Here is a 21,045-nt window from a genome sequence, read left to right as displayed (position 1 = left end):
AACACTTTTCATTGGATGAAAACTTTTTTTTTTTTCCCCAAACGATGAAAGCCCCACCTTGTTTCTGGATGTTTCAGACTGAAGCTGGCGTCAGCATGAGAGCACCACCATCTCGTAGCTCAGTCGTGGTCATTCCGCGAGCAATCATGGCAGCCGCTCCCCACCAGAAGCCTGCAGGAGTCGGAGCCCCCAAAACTTTTGATGAATTCTCAAGGCGGAGGGGACGCTTTCGAGAATGGGGTCCAAGACCTAGCAGACAAGCGTCCGATTTCCAAGGTGTCCCAGGGCCATTTCAGTGGACCAGGCCCAAAAAGGAAACAGCCTGCCGCCATTTTGAGAGTCCTGTGACAGCCGCCTATCGCTGCACCGCAAGAGTGGGCGCAACTCAGCTGAATTGCGGCTTTTGACACAGTGGACCAAAAACGGACGGAATGGCAACTGAAACGGTAAAGGGGCGCCCCACTACAACAGATGACACTCCACCTGGAGAGGCCCGTTAACGCCGCCTCCCCCGGGGCGCCCCACGCCGTTATTCGGAGCAGCATTGTAGGATACCAAAACCAGTGCGGCAACTTACTGGACATCACCTTGGTGCCATCGTTCTGCTGCCTTGGAACTATTCGCGCAACAGTTTGCTACTGATGACCCACCCCCCGCGACGCCCCATGCCGTTATTTGCTGGGTGGCAACTTACTAGACATCACTTTCGTGTCATCTAGATTTCAGCGCGTTCTGCTGCCTTGGAACTATTCGCACAACAGTTTGCTACTGATGACCCACCCCCCGCGACGCCCCACGCCGGAAATCTGGACGTTGTGCTGCGTTGGGACTATTCGCACAGCCGACCGCTACTTTGTTGTTTTTCCCTAAAAATGTTTATATGTTATTACTATTTTTGTTTTCTTGTATATATTTATAAATTATTAAAGTTTTATAATCTTACTACTTTGTCGGAGTGCTATATATTTTTAATGTGACACATAATTGTAAAAACTTTGATGTACAAAGAGTCATCCCTGGAATCTTCCGCTTCAGGCTCGGTCCCCTCCCCAATCACAATACAGGATGGTTTTCAGATAATAGCAACGCTTCTGCTGTGACGGATCTCATCGAGTGTGGGCCTTGATCTACTATAACTCCTTTGAAGAGGGGTGATTCTTTACAGCTGTGGCCATAAACTACATCTGCAGGGCTAGCTGATACCCTAGGACCAGCCTGGACAATCGGACACAGAGGAAAAGGAGTGTCAGAGGGTGCGGTAGTGAATAGGGCGAAAGGGAGGTGTCGGGCGGGCACAGGGTGTGATTCTCAGGGAAGAGCAGCGCAGATGGGGGGAGGTTTATTACCCATGCATAAGACAGAGAGCGGGGGTGACCACTGCCTGGGGGAGATGCTTGCGAGGGTGGGGAGCCATGCTAAGGATCGACAGCGTGCACAGAGTGGGTCTGGTCAAGGCATCTAAAATGGCTGCCGTGCACGACAAAAGTGTGGCATTTGAAAAAAGACAAGATGGCGCAGACAATGTTTTTCAACACTTATATTTATCCCTAACGATGCTTATCAACAATTTTTTTACCGTCAGAAATTATCGCAGATAAACCTTGCTATTATCAAGGTTTATCGGAAATACGATAAAAAACGACCGCAATGCATTAATATCGCTGAAAACTCAGCGATATTCATGCATTACCGAGCTAATGCTCTTAGCCATGTCATCCACCTCCCATTGGATAACATGGCTAAGAACTGCTCAGGGCAGGTGGTAGCTTTTGGAGATATTCGCGCTTATCTCGAATATTTCCAAAAGTTGATAATAGGAGATAGCGATGTTAGCGACTGTTTCCAGTCGCTAACATCTTGGCATGCCCACTTTGCATGTCATTAGTGATAAATATCACTCACATGCAAAGTGGGGCCCAAGATGGTCGCTATATTCTACTAGCCGTCGCTAACTGGTGTTAGCAACAGCTAGGTAATACACATATAATTTTATCTCCGCGAAGCGGAGCGCTGTTACAGATATATATCTTGTTTCTGAACGTTAATTTCTCAAAATGCACTGAAGCACATATATTGAGACCTAGCAAAGGCACATCGGGCTACCAGTCCCTACAATTTTGCCAAGTTTCGTGCAAATCCATTCAGCTGTTCGATCCTACCGAGAGACAAGATGGCGGCCGCTACGGACTGTTTGGAATGTTTACAGACACCGGAGAGCCAATCAGCTTCGCTTCGCAAAGCTCCGTAACGCGAAAAGTACGCGAAGCGGTGCGCTGTTACAGATATATATCTTTTTTTGAACGTTAATTTCTCAAAATCCACTGGAGCACATATATTGAGACCTACAAAAGGCACATCGGGCTACCAGTCCCTACAATTTTGCCAAGTTTCGTGCAAATCCATTCAGCCGTTCGGGCTAAAAGTGAGGCCAACCGCCCTATGGAAATTAACATGGGAAAAACGCGTTTTGGGACCCCCCTTTTTTCTCGGCCCCCCCTTGACGAACCCCCCCAAAATTTTCAGGGGCTGCTCAGAAACAAAATGTGCCATTTTCCTGAAAATTTCAGCCAATTCCGTCCACAAACGCCAAAGTTATTAGACATAGAATTTTCAAAAATCCCATAGGGACCGCCAGTAGGTAATATATATATATATATATATGGCTGACTAGCGAGAGAATAAACGCTACTCTTTGCACTTACTCTGGGTTTGTGTCTGCTTCTTCGTTGTATGCTGGAGGACAACGTGCGGCATCCGATTTTTTCAAGCAGCATCTTGGATATATATATATATATATATATATATATATATATATATTTTACCTACTGGCGGTCGCCAGTAGGTAGTTATAGTTAGGACCTAGTTTCCATAGGAAATCCGCAACATTATATTTGGAAGAACTTTGGCGCCGGTTGACGAATCATCGCGAAATTCACCAAGATGATGGGGCGCTCTGCTCCGCTCCTATCCTGAATCGGGGTGATTCGTCGAGCAGGGGCCGAGAAAAAAGGGGAGTCCCAAAACGTGTTTTCCCCATGCAATTTTCCATAGGGACATTTAAGCGCGGCTACAGCCCGAACTGCTGAACAGAATTACACCAAATTTGGCAAAAAGGTAGAGTTTGATTCACAGATCACGCTTTTTGTTAAATGGTGTAAATCCGTGCAGAAGTTCCTAAGAAAATCAAAAGTAAAATCATAGATACATCTATAGACGGAGTAGGGTACACGTATCCTCCGAGGATCATATGCGTACCCTTACGAGCACGAGCTGCATGCTAATTGGCTGTCAACTGTCTGTCAACACTCCAAACCAGGAAGTGTTGGCGGCCATCTTGTGTCTCGGTAGAACCGAGGCACAAGAAAATTGAAAAACAAGTGCGCAAAAGACACAAAGGGGCAGGGTAGAAACACCCTGATCCCCTAGGCCTGCTCATGGGGTCCCACAAGGACCCCCAAGACGCCCCAATTTTTTTTTTAAATCGCAGGATACGCGTATCCCGTGAAAAAAAAAAAAAAACAAAGCCCGCTTTAGTGGTAATTAGCCCCCGGGGGGGCCAAGTCCTGGGGGCAATGAGATTTATTATAATGGGGGGGGCCCAGAGAGTAACAATACGTATGCAGGGGGCTCACGTCTGCCCACAGCCCCGGAGACCGCCACTCTCTGGGGCTTCTTTTCTTTTATAATAATGGGGGCCCAGAGAGGCCCCCCAGCCCCGGGGACCGTCACCCCCGGGGCTTAAACATTATGTATGCGGGGGCTCATGGCCCCCCGCAGCCCCTGGGATCGCCACCCCCTGGGGCTTCTTTTGTGTGGGGGGCTGAAGCCCCCCCAAATGCCCCGAGGACCGCCACCTCCCCGGGGCACTACATTTTTAAATTGGGGAGTCCGTGACGGACCCCCCAGCCCCGGGGACCACCACCCCCGGGGCTTTTAAATGTTGGGAGGGGGGCTGCGCGGCCCCCCTTCGGGAGCCTTGTGGTGGCCCTGGGGACCACCACCCCCCAGGGCCGGCTCCTGCAGTGTTCCGGGGTACCTACCCAGGACACTGTAGTTTGCTATGGTAGGGCGGGAGCCTCGCGACTCCCGCCCTACCTTAGCAAACTGCTTTGGTTTTTGGAAGAGAACCTGCTCTCTCTTCTGAAAACCAAAGACTATTGCTTTTCTAAATGGGGAGAAGCATGTTAGCTGCTCCCCATGTAGAAAAGCAATGCCGGCTCCGGCAGGACATGGGGAGCAGCTGTGGGAGCCGGCATTGCTTTTCTACATGGGGAGCAGCTAACATGCTGCTCCCCATGTAGAAAAGCAATCAGCTTTGGTTTTTGGAAGAGAGACCAGGTTTCCTGCTCTCTCTTCCAAAAACCAAAGCAGTTTGCTATGGTAGGGCGGGAGCCGCGAGGTTCCCGCCCTACCATAGCATACAGCACTGTCCCAGGGGTAGGCACCCCGGGACACTGCAGGAGCTGGCCCTGGGGGGTAGCGGTCCCCAGGGCCACCACAAGGCTTCAGGGGGGTGGAGTTATAAGCCACGGGGGGGTGGTCCGCCAGTAGGTTATATATATATATATATATATATATATATATATATATATATATATATATATATATATATTACCTACTGGCGATAGCCAGTAGGTATATATAGTTAGGATTTTTTTCCTATGGGATTTTTGAAAATTCTATGTCGAATAACTTTGGCGTTTGAGGACAGAATTGGCTGAAATTTTCAGGAAAATGGAACATTTTGTTTCTGAGCAGCCCCCGAAAATTTGGGGGGGTTTCGTCAAGGGGGGGCCGAGAAAAAAGGGGGGTCCCAAAACGTGTTTTTCCCATGCAATTTTCCATAGGGCGGTTGGCCTCACTTTTAGCCTGAACGGCTGAATGGATTTACACCAAACTTGGCAAAATTGTAGGGACTGGTAGCCCGATGTGCCTTTGCTATGTCTCAAGATATAGGCTCCAGTGGTTTTTACGAAAATTAACTTTGAAAAATATATATTGGGCTACATTGGGCTATATATATGTTGGAGCCCAAATGTAGCCCAATGTAGCCCAATGTAGCCCAATGTAGCCCAAAGATGGCCACCAGAGACAAAAAAAACAAATGTAGCCCAAATATCAGCCAGATGTAGCCCAACTATAGCCCAATGACAGAATGTCCCAGAGTGTTCTAAAGAACAACTAGAGTGCTAACAGTCCTACTTATTACAAAGGTATGGCACACCTGAAGCCATCTTGATTGGAATAAAGTGGTAACTCTTAAAACATTTAATTTAAAAAGGAACAAAATGAGGGGGTTCATTTTGCCATAGAAAGTATGATTAGCGAATATATGACGAAATCCCGCATACCATCAGTCCGCAAAAAAAATCCCGCATGTACTATTAGGCCGCAAATTAAAATAACGAAAACTTTTAGAACGAATATGCCTTTAGCATACACTAAACAACTAAACTACCCTAAACCCTAAAACACTACCCCCAGCATGACCCTACACTACACAAACAGTACAACACTACCCAAAACCCTAAAACACTACCCCCAGCATGACCCTACACTACACAAACACTACAACACTACCCTAAACCCTAAAACACTACCCCCAGCATGACCCTACACTACGCAAACACTACAACACTACCCAAAACCCTAAAACACTACACCCCAGCATGACCCTACACTACGCAAACACTACAACACTACCCTAAACCCTAAAACACTACCCCCAGCATGACCCTACACTACGCAAACACTACAACACAACCCTAAACCCTAAAACACTACCCCCAGCATGACCCTACACTACGCAAACACTACAACACAACCCTAAACCCTAAAACACTACCCCCAGCATGACCCTACACTACGCAAACACTACAACACTACCCTAAACCCTAAAACACTACCCCCAGCATGACCCTACACTACGCAAACACTACAACACTACCCAAAACCCTAAAACACTACACCCCAGCATGACCCTACACTACGCAAACACTACAACACTACCCTAAACCCTAAAACACTACCCCCAGCATGACCCTACACTACGCAAACACTACAACACTACCCTAAACCCTAAAACACTACCCCCAGCATGACCCTACACTACGCAAACACTACAACACTACCCTAAACCCTAAAACACTACCCCCAGCATGACCCTACACTACGCAAACACTACAACACTACCCTAAACCCTAAAACACTACCCCCAGCATGACCCTACACTACGCAAACACTACAACACTACCCAAAACCCTAAAACACTACCCCCAGCATGACCCTACACTACGCAAACACTACAACACTACCCAAAACCCTAAAACACTACCCCCCAGAATGACCCTACACTACGCAAACACTACAACACTACCCAAAACCCTAAAACACTACCCCCAGCATGACCCTACACCACGCCAACACTACAACACTACCCAAAACCCTAAAACACTACCCCCAGCATGACCCTACACCACGCAAACACTACAACACTACCCAAAACCCTAAAACACTACACCCCAGCATGACCCTACACTACGCAAACACTACAACACTACCCAAAACCCTAAAACACTACACCCCAGCATGACCCTACACTACGCAAACACTACAACACTACCCAAAACCCTAAAACACTACACCCCAGCATGACCCTACACTACGCAAACACTACAACACTACCCAAAACCCTAAAACACTACCCCCAGCATGACCCTACACTACGCAAACACTACAACACTACCCAAAACCCTAAAACACTACCCCCAGCATGACCCTACACTACGCAAACACTACAACACTACCCTAAACCCTAAAATACTACACCCCAGCATGACCCTACACTACGCAAACACTACAACACTACCCAAAACCCTAAAACACTACCCCCAGCATGACCCTACACTACGCAAACACTACAACACTATCCTAAACCCTAAAACACTACGCCCAGCATGACCCTACACTACGCAAACACTACAACACTACCCTAAACCCTAAAACACTAGCCCCAGCATGACCCTACACTACGCAAACACTACAACACAACCCTAAACCCTAAAACACTACCCCCAGCATAACCCTACACTACGCAAACACTACACTACCCTAAACCCTAAAACACTACCCCCAGCATGACCCTACACTACGCAAACACTACAACACAACCCTAAACCCTAAAACACTACCCCCAGCATGACCCTACACTAAACAACCACCACAACTCTACACTACACTAACACAACACTACACTACACAACAATACACTACACTACACAATCACTAACCCACGAAAAAATTAACACAAACCCACTTACCTCTCTCGTCATCGTGGTTTTCACAACGCAAATGCATTTACCATACATGCCTTTAAAACGTAATTCTTTGTAAAGGCATGCGCGATAAATGCACATGTGTTTTGAAAAAATGCGGGATAATGGTATGCGAGGTCAATGACCTTGCGGGATAATGGTATGCGGACTGAAAGTCTGCGGGATAAAAAATGCAGGAAAATGGCTGCAAACCATGATTAGCAGCAGACTTCCCTGGTGAGCACTAGCTTTACTACAGTGATCTAATGAGCAACTAGAGTGCTAACATTCAGAATTTATGGCAAATGTGTGACACATCTGAATGCCTTCTTGATAGAACCAAAGTAAACAAGCATTGAAAATGCAATAGATCTCGCCCTTGTTTAAGGTAAAGCCATTCTGTTTGTAATAAGGTGGCTTTTTAGCTTTGCTTTTATTAGTGTTTTTAAAACTTTCATGTAAATAACATGCATATGTATGCATATATGTATATGTATGCATGCATTTATATTTATATAGATATGCAGATTATATATGTTTATATATGCATATTACCTACTGGCGATAGCCAGTGGGTATATATAGTTAGGATTTTTTCTCTATGGGATTTCTGAAAATTCTATGTCTAATAACTTTGGCGTTTGTGGACGGAATTGGCTGAAATTTTCAGGAAAATGGCACATTTTGTTTCTGAGCAGCCCCTGAACATTTGGGGGGGTTTCGTCAAGGGGGGGCCGAGAAAAAAGGGGGGTCCCAAAACGCGTTTTTCCCATTCATTTTTCCATAGGGCGGTTGGACTCACTTTTAGCTCGAACGGCTGAATAGATTTACATGAAACTTGGCAAAATTGTAGATATGGTTTGCCCGACGTGCCTTTGCTATGTCTCAATATATGTGCTCCAGTGGATTTTGAGAAATTAACATTTAAAAAAATATATATATCTGTGACAGCGCTCCGGTTAGCGCCCCGGTTCGCGTACCTGACGCGTAACGGAACTTCGCGAAGCGAAGCTGATTGGCTCTCCGGTGTCTGTCAACATTCTAAACAGTCCGGAGTGGCCGCCATCTTGTCTCTCGGTAGGTTCGAGAGACAAGATGTGGTGAAAAAAGAAGGGGGAAATGAAGGAAAGGGGGCAAGGTAAACCCCTCCTGACCCCCTAGGATTGATGAGGGGGATATTAAAGTCCCCCGCGATTTTTCGCGGTAGAGGCGCTTCCCGGTACGCGAACCGGGCAGCTAACCGGCAGCGTAACGGGAGTCCGCCATCTTGTGTTTTTGGAGCGTCCGGTTCGCGTACCGGGTAGCGTCCCGGTAAGCGTAACAAGGGGAAAACCAAGAGAAACAGTAAAAAAAAAATTAAGGGAATAGATTTCCAGCAAACTAGGCAAAATTGTAGGGACTGTTTGTTTGATGTACCTTTGCAAGGCCTCAAGATATGTGCACGTGTGGATTTTGTCTAATTAAGGTTAAAAAAAAAAAATATATCTGTAAGCGTGCTCCGGCACGCTTACGTTACGGGTTTTGTTTGCGCTGCAGAGCCGATACGTCACGGTTATGCGACGCGTCATGAGGCGTCTCACGTGGCTACGTGATACGTCACGTAATAAAGAATATATTTTACAGCTATAGATATTAGCTTTTAAAAAACCAATGAAATTCACTGAAAAAACCATAGGTTATAGACCATATATAGTTAGGAATTTGCATTTACAAAACCTTGAAAATTCACTGAAAAAACCATAGGTTAGAGACCATATATAGTTAGCTGGACATTTTATTGACATAAAACCAATGAAATTCCATATATAGTTAGTTGCACTAACTATATATCGCGCACCCGCAATCCACTGCTGATGATGTCACATATTACATCATTCATGACATGGTCAGTGACATCACTGATGACATCACTGATGACATCTCAAATGACATCACTGATGACATCACTGATGACATCTCAAATGACATCACTGATGACATCATGACACACCAATACCAGTTACTACATACGCACTCACTGATTCCTACGTCTACACACACATTCACTCATTCACCCATACAATCACTCATACATACAGTCACTCATTATTACAACACTATCATATGCACTCATACACCTATGCAGACACTCACACACTGCCACTCATCCATGGAGTTACTCACACACCTAGTCAGTCCTGTAAAGAATCAATCACACTTCCATTTCCTCATCTATACAGTTAAACACAGAACACCATACTTCAGTGACATCACTGATGACATCACTGATGACATCTCAAATGACATCACTGATGACATCTCAAATGACATCACTGATGACATCATGACACACCAATACCAGTTACTACATACGCACTCACTGATTCCTACGTCTACACACACATTCACTCATTCACCCATACAATCACTCATACATACAGTCACTCATTATTACAACACTATCATATGCACTCATACACCTAGTCAGTCCTGTGAAGAATCAATCACACTTCGATTTCCTCATCTATACAGTTAAACACAGAACACCATACTTTTCACACATATACTAACACATACTTACTCTCTTATACAATCACTGATACAAGTACACATTGATATGCACAGAGTCACACACCTCCCAGCCAGCCACACACACACTCAGTCTTCCATACATCCACTCATTCTTCAATATGTAAAACATATTTAAACTTTACGAAAACACACAGACACTAGATGATGTCATCAGTGATGTCATTTGAGATGTCATCAGTGATGTCATTTGAGATGTCATCAGTGATGTCATCAGTGATGTCACTGACCATGTCATGAATGATGTAATATGTGACATCATCAGCAGTGGATTGCGGGTGCGCGATATATAGTTAGTGCAACTAACTATATATGGAATTTCATTGGTTTTATGTCAATAAAATGTCCAGCTAACTATATATGGTCTCTAACCTATGGTTTTTTCAGTGAATTTTCAAGGTTTTGTAAATGCAAATTCCTAACTATATATGGTCTATAACCTATGGTTTTTTCAGTGAATATATATATATATATGTTTCCCAAAGTGCCTTCGCGCTGTCGGAGGTTACACGACATCGTCCCACCATTCGGTTTGAAGCTGCAGGCTGCTTTCCACAATGCAATATTTTCATGAGCCAACACGTTTCAAGACTTGCTGTCTCTTCTTCAAGGGCTGATGTGGCACTGAAAAATGAGCATTGTATTAATTCGTTGTTTTTATTCGTTAGCATGCCGCCCCCAGTGGGCGTATACTTTTACCAAGAATTCTGGGACATGAAGTTCAGTGCCCGAGGGAGGGCGGTGTGAGAATGAAATAAAACCGGATATGGTATACACAATGTGAGCCTCAGATGTTTGATTTGCAGCCCCAGAAGAAGAGGTTTTCACCTTGAAACGCGTTGGGCAAACTAACACTATGTGAAGTAAAAAGGCAGGCTGCAGGACGTACGAGCGCCGTCGAGTGATCTCCCAAACGTAAGGGCCATTGTTTTACACATATATATATATATATAGTTAGTGTTAGAACTGGGGGTCTCTAGTTGGCAGAGGTAAGTACCTTAGACCAAGTAGGGACCCTTGCTTCTAGTCAGGGTGAAGGAATAACCCTCTGAGATAACCCCTGCTCACCCTCTAGGTAGCATGGCACGAGCAGTCTAGGCTAAACAGAGGCAATGTGGATAATATTTGCACTTAACACACCAGTAATCCCCAATCCACCACAAACTGAGACCACACAGGTAGGTATATTTTATAAAAATCTATAACTTTATCTAGTTTCAGCAAAGTAAATCAAGCAGTTGCACGATAATTACTTCATTATAAAATGTTGCACTTAAACTTAATGGTTGTCCTTGTAAGTAGGAAGTTCTTAATCAAAAATGTCTCAAGTCTCTTCAATCAGCAGGTATAAATAATGCCACTGATTTATAGGTAAGTAGCTCTCAAAGCGAGCAAGGAAAACAATGCCAGCGTCTTAAATTGCCACAACAGTCAGCCCCTGGCGTCAGGGACTCTAAGCGCTTCAAGCGCGCCTCACCGGAATGTTGGGGGGAGGGGGACTCCCTTCCCCTTGCTTGGTATCGCTTCCGGCTCCCAGGCGTGCCTCCCCGGTCAATGCGCAGTCGCGCTCCAGCCCTGCCGATCTCAGGACGCTCTCCGCCTGCTCTCGGTCCTCCAGGGAGCAGCGGGGAGCAGAGACGGCTGGCCGGGGGCTGGAGCACTCTGCAGAATCCCTCGGCGAGGTCCGGTCAGTCTTCCCTGGTCCCGGCGGTGATCATGGCGATTCCTCGGCTCCTCGGCAGCTTCAGTCGAGGCAGCCAATCCCGTCGCGGCTCTCCTGACGAGCCCCTCTGAACGCGAGGCCGCCAACCAATGGCAGCGCGGCCTCGCTGATGACGCTCCGCTGCACCAACCAATCCCGTTGCGGCTCTGGTGAGGGGGCTCGGCTCTCTCACCCAATCAGAGCGCGGCGGGCTCGATCTTCAGAACGCAAACACCGGAAAGATACGGGGCACTTCCACGGGGGTTACTGACCCCGGGCTGCGACGGTGACACGGCCAGCAATTGTTTTTCAGCGCTCCTTGCGCTGGGGAGGCCCACAAGTCTCCGGTCTGCACCACACACGTGTCGATGAACACGTCGATCTTGGCCACGCAGCAGGCTGGGTCAGCGCGGCGCTCTCAAGCAGATTAGAGAGCAGCCCGTGCGCTAAACAGGCAAACTACAGGGTTTCACGATCTCCTCGCCACACAGCAGCTTCAGGGGGTACAGCAGAGTCTTGCAGTCCTTGGGCAACCTTTATGTCCCTGGGTTGCAGACAGGGGGTCAGCTCTTCTCAGGCCCTTGGAGATTCAAGTTTATAGACACAGCACACAGCAAAGTCTTGGCAGTTTCAAGCAGGTAGGGTCACAGCACACAGCAAAGTCCCTTTCTCCTCCTCAGCTTTCAGTTGCACAGCAGAACAGGTCAGCCCTTAGAGCACACAGCAAGGCAATCTTCCTTTAGTTCTCCAGCAGTCCTTCTTCCAGCAGAGGTTCCTTCTTGAGTGTAGAATCTTGGAATCTAAACTTCTGTAGTCAGGGGTCCTTTCCTTATACCCCTCAATGTCTTTGAAGTCCTTTGAAGTCTTTGTGCAAGTCGGCCCTGAGCCCGGTCTAAACCAGTTCTGGGGGTTGCTGAAGCACTGAGGTGTTTCTGGTTTTCTTCTTCCTGTCAGCTTCAGGGTCAGAGGTGTCAGTTGGCTGGCAGGAGGGAGAGCCAGCATGGTGGGCAGGCAAGCACAGCCCGGCACTGTCAGGCGCTATCTCCTCCCACCTCCCTGGCAGCAGATGTGGCCTTTGATCCCCGGGCTGACTCCGACCCCCTCCTCCGGGGGGTTCTGCAGCCCCCTTACACCCAGACCAGACAGGCATTCCACAAACCCAGGCACACAGAAAGGTTTAGACAAGAGAACAGCCACTTTCTAAAAGTGCTATTCTCCAACACAGGATTTAAAAACAACCTTCACTAAAAGATGTGTCATTAAATTCTGAGTTCAGGGATATCTTTCACTCATGTCCCATCTTGTTCCTATGGGGAGATAGGCTGGTATCACATGGGGCCAGCCTCCTCCATGTTACTCTATGGAGCAAGATAGCCTTACAGCAGTGAGCACATAAAATGGCTGCTGCCCACTACCAGAGCATGTGACCTGCACTAGTACATGCTCTACCTTATCCATACACTGCACCCTGCCCAGGGGGGTACCCTGAGCCTTCCATAGGGGTGACTGATGTGCACAGACAGGGAAGGGTTAGGCCCAGCCAGTGGAGACACTGGCCAGGGGGACAGGCAGTCACAGACTGAACACAGGCCCTGCGCTGGCAGGCCTGAGTCACCTTTTTAGGGCTACTCATGTGGGTGGCGCAATCTGCGCTGCAGGCCCACTAGTAGCATCTGCCATCACCAGCCCTGGCACACATAGTGCACTTTACTAGGGACCTCATGGTGATACAAATATGCCAATCAGGTATATTCAATCGATATGGCAATTTACAGAGGGAGCACTTACACTCTGGCACTGATCAGCAGTGGCAGAGTGTCCAAAGCATCTAAACCAGTAAAAACGAAATCCAGCACAGCATCAAAAACACATGAGTCAGAGGCAAAAAGATGGGGGAAGAACCACGCCAAAGGTGTCAGGTCTAACACGTGTCCCCTCCAGCTGAAAGTGGGGAGAACTACCCAACCTCTTGGGAGTCCTTATCACTAAGGCGGAAGAATCTGGACAGACCGTCAGCATTGGCGTGTTCTGTACCAGGGCGGTGCTCCACCGTAAAGTCCATCCCCTGTAGGGAAATGGACCACCTCAACAATTTTGGATTCTCACCCCTCATCTGCATTAACCATCTGAGGGGCCTGTGGTCGGTCTGAACACGGAAGTGAGTCCCAAACAGGTAGGGCCTCAGCTTCTTCAGAGCCCAGACCACAGCGAAAGCTTCTCTTTCAATGGCACTCCATTTCTGTTCCCTGGGGATTAGCCTCCTGCTAATGAAAGCCACTGGTTGGTCTCCGCCCTCATCATTGATCTGTGAGAGTACTGCTCCCACGCCTTGCTCTGAAGCGTCAGTTTGCACAATGAACTCACTGGAAAAGTCAAGTGCCTTAAGCACCGGTGCTGTGCACATGGCAGCTTTGAGGGTGTCAAAAGCAGTTTGACAGGCCTCAGTCCAATTCACTTTCCTGGGCTGATTTCTAGATGCCAGCTCTGTCAAAGGGGCCACAATGGTGCCATAACCTTTGACAAACCGTCTGTAATACCCAGTGAGACCTAAAAAGGCTCTCACCTCAGTCTGGGTCTTGGGGGGCTCCCAAGCCAGAATGGTATCAATCTTTGCCTGTAGGGGCGCCACCTGGCCGCTCCCTACCTGGTGTCCCAAGTACACCACAGATCCCTGCCCTATCTGGCATTTACTGGCCTTGATAGTGAGGCCTGCCTTCTGCAGAGCCTTCAACACTTCAGTGAGGTGTTGCAGGTGTTCCTCCCAAGTGGAACTGAACACAGCAATGTCATCAAGGTAGGCTGCGCTGAATTGCTCCAGCCCCGCCAGTACCTGGTTGACCAATCTCTGAAATGTGGCAGGTGCATTTTTCAACCCAAAGGGCATGACACGGAACTGGAAGTGTCCCTCTGGCGTTGAAAATGCTGACCTCTCCTTTGCCCCCTCGGTTAAGGCAATCTGCCAGTACCCTGAAGTCAAATCAAAAGTGCTTAGCTACTGGGCAGCTCCCAACCGATCCACCAGCTCATCAGCTCTGGGGATGGGGTGCGCGTCAGTCTTGGTGACCGCATTGAGCCCACGGTAGTCCACGCAGAACCGGAGTTCTGGGGTGCCACCTGGGGTAGCAGCTTTCTTAGGCACTAAGACCACTGGGCTAGCCCAGGGGCTGCTGGAGGGCTCAATAACCCCTAGCGCCAACATCTTGGAAACTTCTTCCTTGATGCTAGCTCTGACCTTGTCAGCCACCCTGTAAAACATCTGTTTCACAGGCATGCTGTCTCCAGTGTCCACATCGTGGACGCACCACTTGGTGACACCTGGGGTCAGGGAGAACAGGGGGGCGAACTGACCCAAGACTTGGCGACAGTCCTGCTGCTGCTCTGGGGTCAGGGTGGGGGAGAGGACCACACCATCCACTGACCCATCTTGCTCCTTGACTGCCAGGAGGTCAGGGAGAGGATCACTATCCTCCTCCCCTCCAGCATCTGTAGCCATGAGCATAGTCACTTCAGTCCTCTCAAAGTGGGGCCTGAGGCGGTTCACATGTAGCACTCTCAGGGGCTGCCTGGGAGTCATCAGGTTAACCAAATAGGTAACCTCGCTCTTGCGCTCCACCACCTCATATGGCCCAGACCACTTGTCACGGAGCGCACAAGGCTCCACTGGCACCATCACCCACACTTTCTGACCAGGGTGGAACTCAACCAGAGAAGTGTTCTGGTCATACCACCTCTTCATTTCCTCCTGGCTAGCCTCCAGGTTCTCTTGAGCGAGCTTCCTGAAGCGCTTGGTCTGGTTGCGAATGGCCAGCACATAGCTGAACACATCCTGAGGGGTTTTCCCACGGGATTTCTCCCACCCCTCCTTCACCAGAGTGAGAGGCCCTCTGACAGGGTGGCCATACAGCAACTCAAAGGGACTGAACCCATATGATTTCTGAGGCACCTCCCTGTAGGCAAACAACAGGCATGGTAACAAGACGTCCCATTTCCGCCTCATGGGCTCTTCCAGGCCCATAATCATGCCCTTCAATGTGCGGTTGAATCTCTCAACCAACCCATTTCCTTGAGGGTGGTAAGGAGTGGTGAATTTGTATGTCACCCCACACTCACTCCACAGGGACTTCATATACCTAGAAATGAAGTTTGTCCCTCTGTCTGAGACCACCTCCCTGGGAAATCCCACCCGGGAAAAGATCCCCATCAGGGCACGGCCCACCACTGGGGCTGTGACCGTCCTGAGCGGGATGGCTTCCGGGTACCGAGTGGCATGGTCCACCAAGACCAGGATAAACCTGTTGCAGGGGCTGTCTTGGGGTCCAGGGGCCCCACGATGTAAAAGCCCACCCACTAAAAAGGGGTGCTCACCATAGGAAAGGGTAGGAGGGGTGCCACGTGCTTCCCTCCGCTCTTGCCACTGGCCTGACAAGTCTGGCAAGATTTACAAAAGGCAGAGACGTGCTTCTTCATCTGGGGCCAGTAGAAATGGGTGACAAGCCTGTGATAGATCTTGTCTTGCCCCAGATGTCCTGCGAGGGGCACGTCATGAGCCAGACCCAGTAGGAAGTTCCTGAAGCGCTCCGGTACTACCAGCACACGGGCTGCACCGGGCTCAGCGAACTTAGGCTCACTATAAAGTAAGTCATCCTCCCAGTAGATCAAATGCTCCTTGGACCCCAGGCCTGCGGCCTGGTCTGCAGCCTGCTGCCGCACACCAATGAGAGAAGGGCACTCCTTCTGAGCCTGGCAGAATTCCTCCCTGGAGGGACCACCCTCTTGCTGCCACTGGGACAGCTCAGGCAATTTCCCAAGTTCGGCCACCTGCTCCCCTGTAGGTTCCAGGGCATCCCCCTCCGGGTCTGCTTCCTCCTGGACCGTGGGAACAGTGGGGTCTGGTTTCCCGCGCCCTCTACCCCTTCCTCTCTTGGCAGGTTCCTGGGCCATTGTCCCAGGCTCCAGTTCTGCTAGACCGCCCTCTCTGGCTGTCATTGCACGGGTGGACACACAGATCCACGCAGGCAAACCCAACATCTCCAAGTGAGTCCTGTGCTCCACCTCTTTCCATGGGGAGCTCTCCAGGTCATTACCTAATAGACAATCTACAGGCAAGGCATCACTGTCCCCCCCACTCTTCTGCTGGGGACCCTGTCCACCCTTGGCTGGGGTACTTACCACCCCCTTGTGGACCCTGGTGCTAGTCCAGCGGTCCGCCTCTTTAGCAAGCTCACTGGGGTCAGTTAACTTGCTATCCAAAAGATGCTGGCGCAGCTCTGGAACACATAAACTACTTAAGTGCGCCCAACTAATCAAGTGACACAACCCCACATAATCAGTAACTTTGCTGCCCTTTATCCAACCTTCCAGTGCACGCGTGTACATACTCACACACTCCACCCAAGTACTTGAATCAAGCTTCTTGAAGTTCCTAAACTTCTGGCGGTACTGTTCTGAAGTGAGCCCATACCTGAGGCACAAAGCCTCCTTCATAGCGGGGTAGGCTAAAGCACCTGCGGCTTCTAAGGGTGCCAAAACATCCCTCCCAGAGGCCTCAAAATGCTTCCACAATCCTGCCCCCCAATTCTTCTCAGGCACTTCATTCATCGTTAAGGCAAGTTCATACGCTCTGAACCACGCATAAATATCCTCACCCCTCTGATAATTCTGTACCAGGTCCTTTGGTATGTGTACCTTACCCGCCTATACTGGTTGTGCGCTGCCACCATTAGAACTGGACTCCACCTTTTTGAATTGAATGTCCAGCTCCTTCATGCTCAACTCATGAGCCAATTGTAGTTTCCTCTCCTCCAAAGCGAGAGCGTTTCTTCTCTCCTCCGCCTCTGCTTGTGCTTTGAGCTTAAAAAGCTCAATCTCATGGGCCCTAGCTCTCTGATTCTCCTCCAACTTCTCTGGAGAAATAACCCTACCGGAGTGGTTGCTGCCGGTCCTAGACCCTGGCTTCCTCACTGGCAATTCACGGGACACAAAAGCATTCTCCTGTGTGCCTCCCTCTCCAATAGTAGCTTCTGGATCACCATGTTTGGCCTCCCACCAGGCCCTCAGAGCTTTCTGTAGCTCTTCCTTGTTTGCACTGCCCCTTACTGGGCATTCAAGCTGTTTGCAGAATTTCCTCAGTTGCTCCTTGTTATAGGTGAACAACTCCTGGATTTCAAATTCCACTTCCACTTCTCCATTCACGCTTGGCGCGTTCTGAGACATGATGCTTCCTAACCTTTCCAACTAAAAAGGTTTCACCAAAAAGAAAAATTTTTGCGCAACCTGTGCTGCTAAACTAGACTAGTGATGTACAAGAAATCACTGCCGGTCAAGTGCAATTATTAGTTCAAAATCCCACCGCTGCCACCAATGTTAGAACTGGGGGTCTCTAGTTGGCAGAGGTAAGTACCTTAGACCAAGTAGGGACCCTTGCTTTTAGTCAGGGTGAAGGAATAACCCTCTGAGATAACCCCTGCTCACCCTCTAGGTAGCATGGCACGAGCAGTCTAGGCTAAACAAAGGCAATGTGGATAATATTTGCACTTAACACACCAGTAATCCCCAATCCACCACAAACTGAGACCACACAGGTAGGTATATTTTATAAAAATCTATAACTTTATCTAGTTTCAGCAAAGTAAATCAAGCAGTTGCACGATAATTACTTAATTATAAAATGTTGCACTTAAACTTAATGGTTGTCCTTGCAAGTAGGAAGTTCTTAATCAAAAATGTCTCAAGTCTCTTCAATCAGCAAGTATAAATAATGCCACTGATTTATAGGTAAGTAGCTCTCAAAGCGAGCAAGGAAAACAATGCCAGCGTCTTAAATTGCCACGACAGTCAGCCCCTGGCGTCAGGGACTCTAAGCGCTTCAAGCGCGCCTCACCGGAATGCTGGGGGGAGGGGGACTCCTTTCCCCTTGCTTGGTATCGCTTCCGGCTCCCAGGCGTGCCTCGCCGGTCAATGCGCACTCACGCTCCAGCCCGGCCGATCTCAGGACGCTCTCCGCCCGCTCTCGGTCCTCCAGGGAGCAGCAGGGAGCAGAGACGGCAGGCCGGGGGCTGGAGCACTCTGCAGAATCCCTCGGCGAGGTCCGGTCAGTCTACCCCGGTCCCGGCGGTGATCACGGCGATTCCTCGGCTCCTCGGCAGCTTCAGTCGAGGCAGCCAATCCCGTCGCGGCTCTCCTGACGAGCCCCTCTGAACGCGAGGCCGCCAACCAATGGCAGCGCGGCCTCGCTGATGACGCTCCGCTCCACCAACCAATCCCGTCGCGGCTCTGGTGAGGGGGCTCGGCTCTCTCACCCAATCAGAGCGCAGCGGGCTCGATCTTCAGAACGCAAACACCGGAAAGATACGGGGCACTTCCACGGGGGTTACTGACCCTGGGCTGCGACGGTGACACGGCCAGCAATTGTTTTTCAGCGCTCCTTGCGCTGGGGAGGCCCACAAGTCTCCGGTCTGCACCACACACGTGTCGATGAACACGTCGATCTTGGCCACGCAGCAGGCTGGGTCAGCGCGGCGCTCTCAAACAGATTAGAAAGCAGCCCGTGCGCTAAGCAGGCAAACTACAGGGTTTCACGATCTCCTCGCCACACAGCAGCTTCAGGGGGTACAGCAGAGTCTTGCAGTCCTTGGGCAACCTTTATGTCTCTGGGTTGCAGACAGGGGGCCAGCTCTTCTCAGGCCCTTGGAGATTCAAGTTTATAGACACAGCACACAGCAAAGTCTTGGCAGTTTCAAGCAGTTAGGGTCACAGCACACAGCAAAGTCCCTTTCTCCTCCTCAGCTTTCAGTTGCACAGCAGAACAGGTCAGCCCTTAGAGCACACAGCAAGGCAATCTTCCTTTAGTTCTGCTGCAGTCCTTCTTCCAGCAGAGGTTCCTTCTTGAGTGTTGAATCTTGGAATCTAAACTTCTGTAGTCAGGGGTCCTTTCCTTATACCCCTCAATGTCTTTGAAGTCCTTTGAAGTCTTTGTGCAAGTCGGCCCTGAGCCCGGTCTTAACCAGTTCTGGGGGTTGCTGAAGCACTGAGGTGTTTCTGGTTTTCTTCTTCCTGTCAGCTTCAGGGTCAGAGGTGTCAGTTGGCCGGCAGGAAGGAGAGCCAGCATGGTGGGCAGGCAAGCACAGCCCGGCACTGTCAGGCGCTATCTCCTCCCACCTCCCTGGCAGCAGATGTGGCCTTTGATCCCCGGGCTAACTCCGACCCCCTCCTCCGGGGGGTTCTGCAGCCCCCGTCACACCCAGACCAGACAGGCATGTCCTTTAGCCATAGTATAAACCCTTTGGTTATGTCCTGTAAATCTAGTCAACCAAAAATTAAACAAAGACTGTTTTTCAATCCTTTACTTCAAATAAATATTGATTTAAACAAATTTGTGAGGGCACAGCTCTTGAATTATTCCCCTGAATGAAACAGACTAATAGGCTTATTAAAGAGGAAAAGACAATGGAAAAAAATGTTCCTTAAAACAAAAAAAGGAGGACTATGAATGGGTTCAGTTAAAAGAAGTTGCTTCTAAAATTAACTCCAAACGATATTGGGAAATAATTGTGGAAAGTTGTGGCACTAGAATTTAATCCCTTCCCATTCCAATAATTGAAGAAGAATAGAAAACAAACCTATTAGAACTTTATTCCGCGAATCCTAATTCCTTTTGGTCTGACTTTTTAATGAACGCATCAAAAATTTCTGAATACAATAATGCTCCTTCAAAGGGGGAAGTTGTTGGACTCATTAAAAAATGAGAGCTAAAGGAGCAATGTGTCCTGACGAAATCCCTATGTCAATTATTAAAAAAGAGCCAATATTATGGGCTACATATCTTACCCCTTTGTTCGAATATTGATACTTGCATGGGTTGACCTCCCCGTCATGGTCCGGTAGTATCCTAATCCCTTTGTATAAAAAGAGCCAAAGACATCATCCGGGTAACTAGTGGCAAATAGCCTTATTAGACCAGTGGGGAAAATTTTTGTTCACAGTATTTTTGCTAATCTCACTGTTTGGGTTGTAGAGGAGAAAATCCTTCCCAAAGAGCAAGCTGGGTTCAGGAAAAACCATTCCACCCTAGACAACAATATTATGTTGAAACTAATAGAGGAGAAATATACTGTATTTCGCAGGACAAATGTCTACCTGGCATTCATAGACTTTTCTACTGCTTTCGATAAGGTAGACCAGCCACTTCTTTGGAAAAAGCTACAGAAAATGGGGTTGCCCACAACTTTGTTATCTTTAAATATAGAAATATACTGTATTTCGCAGGACAAATGTCTACCTGGCATTCATAGACTTTTCTACTGCTTTCGATAAGGTAGACCAGCCACTTCTTTGGAAAAAGCTACAGAAAATGGGGTTGCCCACAACTTTGTTATCTTTAAATATAGCCCTACACTCGCTAACATGGTGTCAGGCACTGATGGGGGGAACTCAGGGCCTTTCATCAGTAATTCCTACAGAAAA

Source organism: Lissotriton helveticus, chromosome 4_1 (genome assembly GCF_964261635.1).
Source record: "Lissotriton helveticus chromosome 4_1, aLisHel1.1, whole genome shotgun sequence".
NCBI lineage: Eukaryota > Metazoa > Chordata > Amphibia > Caudata > Salamandridae > Lissotriton > Lissotriton helveticus.
The sequence above is the reverse complement of the archived record's forward strand: the minus strand, read 5'-3'. Positions refer to the sequence as shown.